This window comes from Manacus vitellinus, unplaced genomic scaffold (assembly GCF_001715985.3).
Source record: "Manacus vitellinus isolate BGI_N305 unplaced genomic scaffold, ASM171598v3 scaffold_6_pilon, whole genome shotgun sequence".
Classification (NCBI taxonomy): Eukaryota; Metazoa; Chordata; class Aves; order Passeriformes; family Pipridae; genus Manacus; species Manacus vitellinus.
In genome coordinates, this window is record NW_021940750.1 from 18,855,605 (window position 1) to 18,868,357 (window position 12,753).

At 38.7% G+C, this 12,753-nt stretch overlaps 1 long non-coding RNA gene across 1 annotated transcript; it reads left to right on the forward strand.

The window, feature by feature from the left end:
* The first annotated feature begins 7,113 nt into the window (after positions 1-7,113).
* Positions 7,114-12,296, forward strand: LOC108641344. The gene is made up of 4 exons (XR_001921913.1): positions 7,114-7,127; positions 7,532-7,700; positions 9,863-10,118; positions 12,141-12,296. It is a non-coding gene; the product is annotated as an uncharacterized LOC108641344 (long non-coding RNA).
* Positions 12,297-12,753: the final 457 nt, after the last annotated feature.

Below are 12,753 nucleotides of genomic sequence, written 5' to 3' on the forward strand. Positions count from 1 at the left end.
ACAATCATTCACTGGAACAGCTTCCCCAGGGACTTGGTAGAGTTCCATCACTGGAGGTTTTCAAGATGCAATTGAATAGGGTACCAGATAATCTCATCTAGGCTCCCTTTTCCACAAACTGTTGGACCAGATGATATTTCGAGGTCCCTATAAACAACAAACTTTATTTATAAGTATATATATCAGTCCATCCTTATAAGAGCTGGATTCCTTACACATGCTGCAACATCTCACACTTTCCTTTGATTTACAGCTTTCATTTGCTTGGGGCAGTTTATTTTTTCTAGTTTCAATTCTGGTTTGTTTTTGCTAGTTCAATAGCTGTTGTCTCTCCCTGTTGTTTAAACTTTGCAATATTTACAGCATTTAATAACAATATCTCTTAGTGTTTTCTAGGTGTAATGTAGTCTTTTTACATTCTCTGATCAGTCAGGTTTTTAAAATTTGCAACATTTTAGAGCAAACTGATATCACATGAATCAGGAGACTTTTTTAAATTCAAAATTAAATATGTCATATCAACTCAGTTTAAAATACCTAGCTGCATTTGACTGGCATTTCATTTACCTATGGAAGGGGTTTTTTTCAAATTCAAAGTCTCTCCTCTAAGCTGAGGTTTCAGATAAATATTAAATATTCCTGTAATTAATTGCAGGTACCTTCAAACCAAATGGTGTTTCATCACTAGAGACACATGTCTCTGCATGTGTTGTGGAAAAAACCCACTTTGACCAGGATGAAGGTAAGGAAAAGGAGGAGAATAGTTTGGGTTGGAAAGGATTTTCAAAGGTTATCTAGTCCAACTCCCCTGCAGTGGCAGGGCCGTGTCCAACCTGACCTTGAGTGTTTCCGGGGATGGGGCATCTACAACATCTCTAGATAACCTGTTCCAAAATAGAAAAAATAGCCATTATTTTTCACCTTCAGGTTATGTTTGTTCCCAATATTTGGACTATTTTGACAAAGATAATTTCTTTCCTGCATGGAGGGTTTCTTCTACAGTGGAATCTGTGGACTAGTTTTCCTGTGCGACACATTATTTCCCCTGATGTTCACCTAAACTGCTGGACACAGTTTTCACCTCCTTTCTTCCTCTGAAGACTCTGCCAGAGTCTTATGCTTCTTATAAACTCTTACACAGCAGAAAATATAAGTACTACAACCTATTTATTATGTTTAACCTATGTAATTCCTCTAATGACTTCTCTAGAGGTAAGTGTGGAATGAATGAACTTACAAAGATAGGAAACTACACTTCACTTGAGTACGCGTTCTTCATTTTAGGCCTGTGTCACATCACAGAAAACTTACAGACTCACAGGTTTACACATGCTCTATGGCCAGTGGGGTCATATCTAGAGAGGTTATGACAATATCAGTGTTTCAGGAAGTGTATCATCTTTTTAACCAAGATGGCTAATGACAGTCAGTCTCAGCAGGGTTGTTTCTAAAGTTAAAAAATTCTGTGTGCTGCTGATTTTACTTACCCCTGTCTCAAAATGGATGCAACTAGCTGTGACACTGAGGGGAACATATCCTCCCTTTCACCCTGCCAAGCAGCCCATTGCATTGTAAGATGACCCAAATGGAAATCTTCTTATTTCCCAATCAAATTTTCCTGTGGAATAGCAGCTCTGACCTTGTTCTTCTCAGAAAAGGGATAATTATTTTTTTGAAACAAGTATGGAAAGGTTGGTGGATTAGCTCTGGGATGGAAAACCTGTTTCCAGCTTCCTTCCAGTACAAATGAGCTTCCAGACTTACATGGCAGAAAGCCCAACCCCAAATAGCAAGATTTCCAAGGTTTCCCATTCAGCAGAAAATTTGCCTGGTTTGCATTTGAGGAGCCAGAGATAAAGAATTCTGATTCAGTCTTGCTTGGTCTCCATTTTCCAGAGAAGACAATCAGAAAATATTAGTGTCATGTTGAAAAATCATATTTTCATCTCATTGCACTCTACTGTAATTAATGAGGCAGAAAATTCTAGCATAAATGAGATGACTTGCCCAAGCCAAATGGCCACTTTTCTGCCAATTCTTTCCCACCACCTGACTGATGGAAACCCACCCTTTGGAAGCCTTTATCTGAGCATCTCCCACTTGATGATGGGACCAAGCCTGAGATATACTGCACATTTAACTCCATTGTGGTAGTTCATATATCTTAATAGGACATTTAGATTGCTCTAGTTTGAAAACTAAAAAGCAGAGGCAGGAAAAGCTAGTGCAAATTTGGAAGACTAAGCAATTTCTCTGAAGTCAAATCAAGTTGATATTGGCTTCAAACACACAGAATAGCATATTGTACCAATTGAAAGTAATTTATCTGAAATCTGCATGTAGAAAAACATGAAAGACTGGTAATAAAAAAATTAAATCTTAGATATCATATTCTTTCGTTGTTCACAAAAATCCATGAGTGAATAATTGTGATAACATATAATTGTGTCCATCTATCTTTTTTTTCTAAAAAAAATTCTTATGAAGAAAACCTTACTAATATGAGGATTCTTCCTCAAGGTGAACAATATTAGTCAGAAATGCCTTCAAAGGACTCTTGATCTTTATTTGAATCAACATTCCTAAACACAGTTTTGTACAATATTATTATTTCCATGCCAAAATAAGTTTCAGGGTTAATTAATATGCAGTACCTGAGTTATAATGCCCTTTCTTTGTCAATTTGAATTCATTGGCTACTGAGTTTTCCACTGTGAATATATTTCGCTTTTTAATTAGATCTTTAATATGGGAAATAGAACAGTCTGGCAGAATACAGTCAGAATTAGCAAAAGTAAACACATCACATGTCCTAGCTTCTGATAAAAAGAGAACTGTCAGAAATGTGATTTGATTTGCTACATATTCATGACAAACTATGGATCAGAAAACTATGTCTGCTTCTTGTGCTCTATACCATATATGTTTTCATTCACTTTAACTTCAGGGGTTTTTTTTCAGAAGGGCAAACTAGCAAACATCTTTTGATCATGGGAAGGGCTTGTAGTAGCCATCTGACAGTTTAAAATTTAATTGTTTTCCTGGAATATCTTTCCCAGGTGTACTGCAAAATATCTTTTTTTTTTAATCTTTTGCTGTAAGAGGATTTCAAGGCCTTAAATGACCAAGGTGTGGTGTGCCGCTAGCATCTGTGATTGGAGTAGAACAGAATGGCACAGGCATCTGTGGGAAAGATGTTATGAAGGCTTTGGGTGTTTATCTGAGGCAGCTAATAGAAGAATGTAATCATCATAGACACCTTCTGTAGTCAAAACAGAGAAAAACAGAAGCCTTCCCAGTTGCTGAACCAATCACTATGTTATGTGTCTATTGTGCTGCATGTTTTGCTCCAAAGCAATCCATGTCCTTCACTATTACACCAGCTGTGAATTTCACTTTTATTAAAAGAGTAAATTTACCTTGGAATCAACTGGTGTTCTACAGAAACCCTGCAAGGGATGTGGCCATTAGGCACTGAGAACAGAGGCAGTTGCCAATGAGAGAAGAGTCACAGGATGAGTTTCCAAAGGCACTGCTGAGGTTTGCCACTACTCTCTGATGGCCAAACACTGCAGAAGCTGTTATGAGAGTGAAATTTGCTTAGTGCTACAGTACTACAGCACAAATGCTGTTTCTTCTCATCGACATCAGAACAGGAAGATAAAGCAGAGAGACATGCACAAGTTGCAGTGTAGTCTATTATAAAGGCCTTTTTATTTTTACTGCTAATAGTGAAACACTGCTCTTCATAGAAATGCATCATCAACCTATTATCCTAGGCAAGGGGCAAGTTCATGTAACTCAGAAATTATGTTATTTCAATAATAGCTGGGAATGCTTGAATGAAAACATTTTAATGCTGCAGACAGAAACATCATGACAACAATCACTAATGCAGTCTTCACTGTATTGAGCCAAAAGCTATGCTAGAATATGAATATGCTCCATATGCTGCAAGGCACACCCAGAACCACAAGCGGTAACCTTTATTTGAAGCAGGTTTCAAGGATGACATTTATAAAAACAAAAATAACATTTAACTCAACATTTAATTAAAAATTTTCAGCATATTTTGCAGATAAGTCAGGGCTTTTGCCTTTTTTTTTTTTTTAATACAAAACTGAGGTCTTTTTGACCCAGATGAAGCAAGTTCTATTTCTATGGTTAGTATTTTTATTTTACAGGTTTATAGCCCTGTATAGGTCTTCTTCGTGTCTCTGGAATTCTAAGAACCAGTATCTCTAAACCCAAAATTAGTAATGAAGAACAAAATTTGAAATACTTCAGCTTTGATTTCACTCTCTGGGACCCAGTCTCTTTCTTTTATCCTCATTTACACCGTTCTTTATCTTCCCTTTATACTTGTGTTTATTTCTGTCAAAAAATGGATTTTGGAGTTTACTTTAAGGATGCTGGAATATGTAGACAGATCTTCACTGTTCCATAGCTCGAACTGGTCCATGGTTTCATTACAAACTTCCCTGTTAATGTGGCATGCCTGGGACCCAGTTTTTCTCTCCCATCAACCCATGTTCTTCCCAACAACATTAGAACTCTGAAATTCTGTGTATGCACCTGGTTACAGGCAAATCCTGTTGTATTTTACAATCTACTCTTCAGTGTGCGCATATGTAAAGCTGATGCTTTCTTAGGAATAAAATGGTCTAGTCCCTGTGATGAATAGGAAACTGTAAGGGCTATAATGGTATTTTAGTTAAAAAGTGTTATGCTACTTACTATCAAACTTAACACTAAATGATGTATATTTAGGCTCGGTTGAGATATATTTTTCTAGATTGGCCAGAGAAGGCATGTTGGCATGCAAGAGCCAGAAATTTTATACTGCAGCTCTAGATTTGTTGTTCCAGGCAGTCATAGCCAGCTGAAAGTAAATAATGTCCTCATCTCCATACCCTCCAGCCAGGAGTCTTCTGTCTTTCCTGGAAAACGGCACAATATGTTTGCTATCAGAAGAAGTAAAACCTCCTAGTAAGTAAATAGAAATTTGCTACATTAGATGAATATTTATTTTTATGTCCAAACACAATGATCAAGAACTAATTTTTTAACCCCTGCAAAATCGTGTATGTGCAAACAAATGTTAAATGACAGTGTTGTAAAGCTAGTGAATCTAGTTTTCTCTGCTAGCAAAAGATTCAGAGATTTCTTATTTCCAGTTTAAAGTGTGACTCATGTGGCTACATACATCAGTGCAGAGCTTTTGATCTTAATACATAGGTTGATAGTGTGAGGACTGGAATCAAACTCAGCTTTACATCACAAGCTACAGAGCTACGTGTCTGTGTTTGTACCATGCTGTCTACCTACAGTAGTAATCACAGAATCACAGAGTATGCTGAGCTGGAAGGATCACTGAGTCCAACTCCTAGCCCTGCACAAGACCATCCTCAAGAGTCACATTATGTGCCCCAGAGTATCATCCAAATGCTTCTTGAACTCACAGCTTGCTGCTGTGATCACTTCCCTGGGGAGCCTGTTTCAGTGCCCAACCACCCTCTGGGTGAAGAACCTTTTCCTAATATCCAACCTAAACCTCCCCTGACACAACTTCAGGCCATTCCCTCAGGTCCTGTCACTGGTCACCACAGAGAAAAGATCAGTGTCTGTCCCTCCTCTTCCCTCATGAGGAAGTTGTAGACTGTGATGAGGTCTCCCCTCAGTCTCCTCTTCTCCAGGCCGAACAGAGCAAGTGACCTCAGCCACGCCTCACACGGCTTCCCCTCAAGACCCTTCACCATCTTCTTTGCCCTCCTTTGGACTCTCTCTAAGAGTTTAATGTCTTTCTTATATTGGGGTGCCCAAAACTGCACATAATATTCAAGGTGAGGCTGCACCAGTGCCGAGCAGAGTAGGACAATCCCCTCCATCGACTGGCTGGTGATGCTTTGCCTGATGACCCCCGGACATGGTTGGCCCTTCTGGCTGCCAGGGCACTGCTGACTCATATTCAACTTGCCATCGACCAGGACCCCCAGGTCCCTTTTCTGTGGCACTGCTTTCCAGCATCTCATTCCCCAGTCTGTACCTACATCTGGGGTTGCCCCATCCCAGGTGCAGAATCAGGCACTTCTCCTTGTTGAAATTCATATGGTTCATGATTGCCCCGCCCTCTAATTTATTGAGGTCTCTCTGCAGGACCTCCCTGCCTTTGAGGGAGTCAACAGCTCCTCCCAGTTTTGTGTCAACTCCAAACTTACTTAGTATCCCTTCTAGTCCTGCATCCAAGTCATTTAGGAAGAAGTTGAAGAGCACAGGGCCCAAGATGGAGCCCTGTGGAACTCCACTAGTGACGGGTCACCAGTCCGATGTTACCCTATTCACTGTTACCCTCTGCGCTCAACCCATGAGCCAATTGCTCACCCACCACATGATGTGTTTATCCAGCTGTGTGCTGGACATTCTGTCCAGAAGGATACTGTGAGTGACAGTATTGAAAGCTTTACTGAAATCCAAAAAGATTACATCAACTGGCTACCCTTGCTCAACTGGGTGTGTTATCCGAAAGACAACACAGTCATTGGTCACAGCCAGCGTGGCTTCATGAGAGGAAAGTCCTACTTATTCACACCATAACTGAGGAAGCTTAAACTAGTGCCCTAATAAAATTGGGCTGAAAGAATCTCTTTGCTCTTCCTTACCCACTACTGTGCCTGTTGCCTCTATTGGATGCTCCCAGATGGCCAGAAAGGATCCCTTCCTGCTCAAACTGCCATGCCATGCCCTCACTAATGTGCCACGATCCTGTTCACCCAACTGGGGGTCACTCATGCTCCCCGGAGCCATTTAAAATTCCCCCAATTGCCCTCAGCACTGCTCCTTCCATGCCTGCTTGTCTGCCAAGGGCTTCCAGCTCCTCACAAAGCTGCTGCTTGGTGCTCCTTCACCAACCAGGGCCTTACTGGAGTTATGTACAGGTAGATAATTTTTACGTGGAAGAATGATGGATTTTTTTGGCAATTTACACAAAGTATTGTATTTAGAAAAGAAATAAAACCTGTGTTAGATTTAAGCAAGATACTGTAATGTAGAATAAATTTTATGAGCTTTTTCAGGAGGACAAGCTGTGCTGAACTAAAATGGGAGATGTGGAGGATGAATGCGACAAGGTAGGTGCAAATGTGAGAGCTTTCAGTTTATAGAAGTGTCACTCAAGCACAAGCACTGCTTCACATCCAGCACTCTTTGTCACACGATGAGTTTGTGGTCCTGCCTCAAAGCAGCTGTGGCCACGTAGCACTTATGTACCGCCTTGCTCCCCTGAGAGTGATGGGGCGATTTTTTAGCATGTACTAACTAGTTCTGTCAAGAATGAGATTGCCATCTGGATCTCAATAAGTAGTACTTCTAGGCAAACCCCTCTTACATTGCTGGGAACCAAGCCCTGAAGAAGCAAATGCCTTAATTGTCTTTCTTGAGGTGGTGACACCCAGCTGATACACTTGAAAGAAGGATTTAAGTGAAGTGACAAGTGGCTGGTACTTGTCTAACCTATTACTTTTAAACACTACAGGTGTTGTATGATTGGAAAGCTTTAGAATTTACTTCCTGGAGAGCTCCCAGTGGCAATCAGTATGAAAGTAAAAACCACACAAATTGTCTCTCCTGAGAGCCTGACATGAAGGAGAAATATGCCCTGAAGTCTACATGGTGTGAGACCACAGCAAGAAAGAGTGAACAAGGTAAATATTTGTGTTCTGTCTATCATTTCTTTCAGCAAGCTATTATTTCCCTTTAGCAAAAAGTTGCATTCAGATGTAAAAAGCAAAAGCAGAATCTGTCCTTAAAATGCTACTGAAATTTGAATGAATCTTCCATTCAGCCACAGCTAAAAAGGTAACCTTATGACATTAGGAATGGATTCTTTCTATGTCCCAATCAAATATAAAATAAATTTATTAGAGTGTTGTTAAAATGAGAGTGCAGAGGAAAAATTATGACTATACACCAGATTAATCTCAGTTTCTAGTGCAGACATTTCTAAGTACTGTGAAATTAAGTTATGGAAGACTAAAATGTTGCTTGAATGATAAATAATACATGCTTCAAATATCCTGCATGCATGTTTCATCACAGAAACAACATGCTGTTGAGATTTCAAATTAAAATGATTATCTCATTTTTTCTCTTTACACTTCATCTTCAGTACAAATTAATTAGTTTTACCTTGCTTACCCTTTTGCTAAGAGCTTTGAATGGAGAGTTCTGTGCTTAATATCCGGATCTAAAGTGTTATGGTGATTGAGACTGTATTGCCAAATTTTTTAGAGTAACTGTTATGATATGTTAGCATGATATTAAAATATCATTTAACTGGACTAAACATTGCCCATTATTTAGAACCCTGTATAACTGAATTTTTTCATCTGGAATCAAGTTTTATGTTCCCAGTACCCATAACAAACCCAAATATTTTACATCCATCCATTGCATCCTCTGTAAGGGTACTCCTGAAACCTTTATAATTACAACATTATGGTCACATCAAGTAAACTCTAAACTGTGAATGGAGGTATATGTAAAAGTAATTTGTAGTCCCTAAAATAGAGTATGTTTGCTAGAGAAAAACTTTTTTGAGAAACATGATTTTTACCATCAGGTGAAATGTTGACTTTTTTCAGCCATGTAGGTGTTCTGCAGATACAAGATATCTTACTTTTATGCCAGTAATTGTCTATCTGGAGGCACACATTTCCTTTATGTACACAAAATGAAAGTGCTTCTTCTTTTTATCTCAGTCACCATTTATGTTCCTGGTCATATTAAAACTACAAATAGAATCAATCATGCTCCTGATGAGAGGAAATGGGGTGGTGATAATTACACCTCCACTGAATTTCTGTTTCTGTTCTAGAGAGGGGAGAAATTGAGTGACAATCTCAGTTGTAACAATGCACCGAGAAAATAAATGCAGGTGACATGTTACCCACAACAAATCTACTGTGCTCAACATAATGGATGGGATTGAAACACTTTCTAGTATATTAATTAGAACTTGTCACAATTTCTTTCCCAGATAGCTGTGTTAGGCTTATGACACGGTCATATGGTACTTAATGGACATAAATATGTGTTGGAAAGGAGTGTCAGGCACTTACACATCTATGAATCTGTCAGTGTAAGCAGATTTCAGATTTATCTAATCTGAAATATCTAAGTCCAGGGAGAATCATTGTTTTGGGAAGATATTCACATTTTAAGATATATGAGATGCCTGCCTTTCCCTTTAAGCAGAGTGTATTGAGGTGAAAAGTTATCATACGTGTGTCTTTCACAGTCTTGCTGCTCACATACTGCCTTAAAGCAAAAGTGAATGTGAACTTAACACTGCTTTCTGGAGACAGTGAAACGTACCTTCATACGTTCTTAGACACTTTTTAATATTCTTCACCTGATTTTAAAGCTACAAAGTCTATCTAGAATACAAGTGTATGCATTTTTTTGCCTGCTTCCCAGGGAAGATTCTGGTGATAAGTAACAAATGAGGAATTGATGATGGATTCAACAAATTTACAGATAATACAGTCATGTAATGAGTAAGTTGGAATTGCTTTATTTACATTTGACTTTAATTTTAATGAATTAAGTCCTATAGCACATAAATATTAGTTCTGTGTAAAGAGTAAGAAGAAACACAAATTAAAAAAGCAAGTGAAGCATTTCAGCACCTTGATAATCACAGGTTAATTGTAAGGAATACTCATATTACTATGGATTTCCTCCTAGGTTTCAATTTCATGGCTGACTTTTCACCTTCTGCCTTTACTGTAGTCTTGGCCTTAGTCTAGAGGTCCTGTTTTCCTTGAAGTACTTTTTGGATCTTTATGTTTTTCCTTCTCTGTAGGGATGTTAAGAAATTTACATTTTCCTGAATGGACAGAGATGGCAGCTCACCATGTACCAGAAAGAGACTGAGAATTTGTGATTTGATTAACTGTAGACAGAAGCTAGAAGAGGTGAGAAAGAAGGAAATGAGTGTTGCAGAATCTGAGAGAAGAAAATGTGAAAGATACAAAGAAGAAAAGAGTACTCAGGGAAGAGAAAAGTATCCTTCAGAACGATGACTCAGAAGACACCTAAGCCAGTGCTAATCTTTCCAGGTATGGCAAGTAGGAGGTAATTTAATGAACTGAAGGGTTGCAGCAGAACTTTCATCTTGTATGCACTGGTCTTAAGTTCCTATGCACTTACTGCTCTATGCAAAACAAACAGGGCTTTTGGACCCAGGCATTAGATTTATTTAAAAGGTTTTATGCATACTATTGACTGAAAGCTGGCTGATAATATTTGGCACCTTGATTAGTCAAATCTTCTCTAATTTCTCTGTATGCCTCTATGCTGGATGCCAAAATACCCTACATATGAAGTTTCAGGTGGTTTGGAAGGAAATACTTGGTGCTCTAGGCCCTTGTTTGGATTTGTGTCTTCAGTGTTTCACTCTGTTCTCACCAGTACTGTGATCATAGTACAGCTGAAAAATACGAGGCTGTTTTTGCTACACAAACAACAAACATTAACTACAGTAGATTGAAACATATAAAAGAGACATAAAATGCATCAACATTTTCTCCATGTTGAATTCTTAATGCCAGCAAAAGTAGAAAATGAGAAGTGTCAGCTCTGCCATCTGTCATCCCCCGGCTCTAGTGATCAATACTGACATTTTTCTGGATGCCAGTTCCTATTTCCCTATATTCCCATACAGTAAGGAAACAGTAAAGCTACGCAGTCTAAGGGAAAACAATGCATGTTCAGTGGAAGTTGTCTTCTCCCCTGCTTCTTGTCCAGCTACTTCAAGCATGAACGCTCTCAAGTACACCAATCTCATTTACTTTCTGAAAGTTATATTCTGCAATGATAGTCTTGATCAGTTTCACACAATGACAAGATAGAGCACCACCAAACTCGGTTTAGTAGATTTTTCTGATGACCGTATGAACTCGTAAAAAAGTGAAATATTTAAAAGGGCAAGAAAGTTCATTAAATGAATCTGCATTTGTTTGTTTGTTTGTTTGTTTGATTTAAAGTTACAGTAAGGAGATGAGTTTCTGCATGTAAGTGCAAACTTTTATTATTTTAGTGACTTTGGTAAAACTGTTGTCTGTTGTAAAGTCAAAATTAGCAGCTACACTTGGAAAGACATTTATGCATCTGGCTCCTGTTAAGGAAAAAGAAGATGCCTAAATGCTCTTAATCTGTTCTTTGGGCTTTAAAAACTGAATTGTCTTTGAATAGGTAGTGCCTTTTCAAAGTACTTTTACTTTCATGAAGTGGATCCAGTACAAAGCAGTGGAAAAGCAAATTTTGAAAATCAATATTGCAAACTGCAAGTACATTAGCTTTAAGGGTTTTCCTCTAATTTAGAGACTCTTAGGATAGTGACATTTTTTTGTCTTTAAAGGGAAAAAAATGCCGACATCTGTCAGGATTAAAACAAATTTATTTTTATTTTCATTTTTCATAAAAAACATATTTAGCAATCCTTTTTTTCATTTTCTTGCCTGCAGTTTTTGATAGTCACAAGGAGAGGAGATGATACAGACTTATACACAGACACATGCACACTGCCTATCAAACAGGCCTCCCTACTGTGTTCATTGGTATAATGCTGGTTTCTCTATTTTCCAGTTGTCTCAATGGTCTAAATGTATGTGCTGTGTCAAGGAGTTCTGATTCCTCTGTACTTTTGATAAATTACAGCTCCTTTCTAAACCCTGCACAATAAGTGATGCAAGTAGTTAAGAGTCTGATTTACTTCCCAGCTCCCATCCCCTTCCACCCCACAAACCAGCCTTTGGATTTTCCAGCATCATCCACATGAGAAAACGACACTCTAGAAAGTAATTGGAAAAAGTCTAGCTGAAAACAATCCAACAAAGCAGACAGTCTGCACACAGAAATCTCATTAGAGGTGCTCCAGGCTGTGCCATAATGGCCTGGAAATCACTAATACACAACCCCAACTCTGGTTGAGGAGAACCTAATGTAAAGATGCATTTAATTTGGTTTTAAATGCAGTTTTGTTGGTGAAAGTCAGTTGGGGCTTTCAAAGAAATAACTGCGAAGTCTTTCCAGTTGCTAGCAATTATAATTACTTACTATTTCCTTTTCTCTTTCTGTAGCACCTTACATGATCTGAAGAACTCACAAAAGCTTTCAAAAGTCATGAATGAAGACTAACGAATATATTACAGTTTAGAAACATGGAATTGAGACTGAAGGACTTGATGAGGATGACATTACAAATGGTAGATCTGAAAGTGAAACTCAGATCCTTAGATATCAGTTCTTGTGTTTTAATCTGTCCCAAATTGCAGTGTTATTTTCAGGAATCTACATTATAGCACCATTCAACAGCACGTTGATGTAATAACACAATTTCTAAATGCTCTCAGCTTAGTGGCAGATTTTGCTGTGAGTTCGTGATGATTCTGGAGTGGTTCTAGTGGAGGGCTGCAAAGATGATTAAGGGACTGGAACACCTCTCTGACAAGTAAAGACTGAGACAGTTGGGCCTGTTCAGCCTTGTGAAGTGACAAAGGAGAGAGGACCTCATCAATGTCTATAAGTATCTGAAGGGAGGGCACCGAGAGGATGAAGTCCAGTTCTTCTCCATGGCACCAACAGGAGATGCTACAGTCAGAAACCGATGCATGGGAAATTCCACCTGAATATGCAGCAGAACTTTACTGTGCGAGTTACCGCACACTGGAACAGATCGCCTAGAGAGGTTGT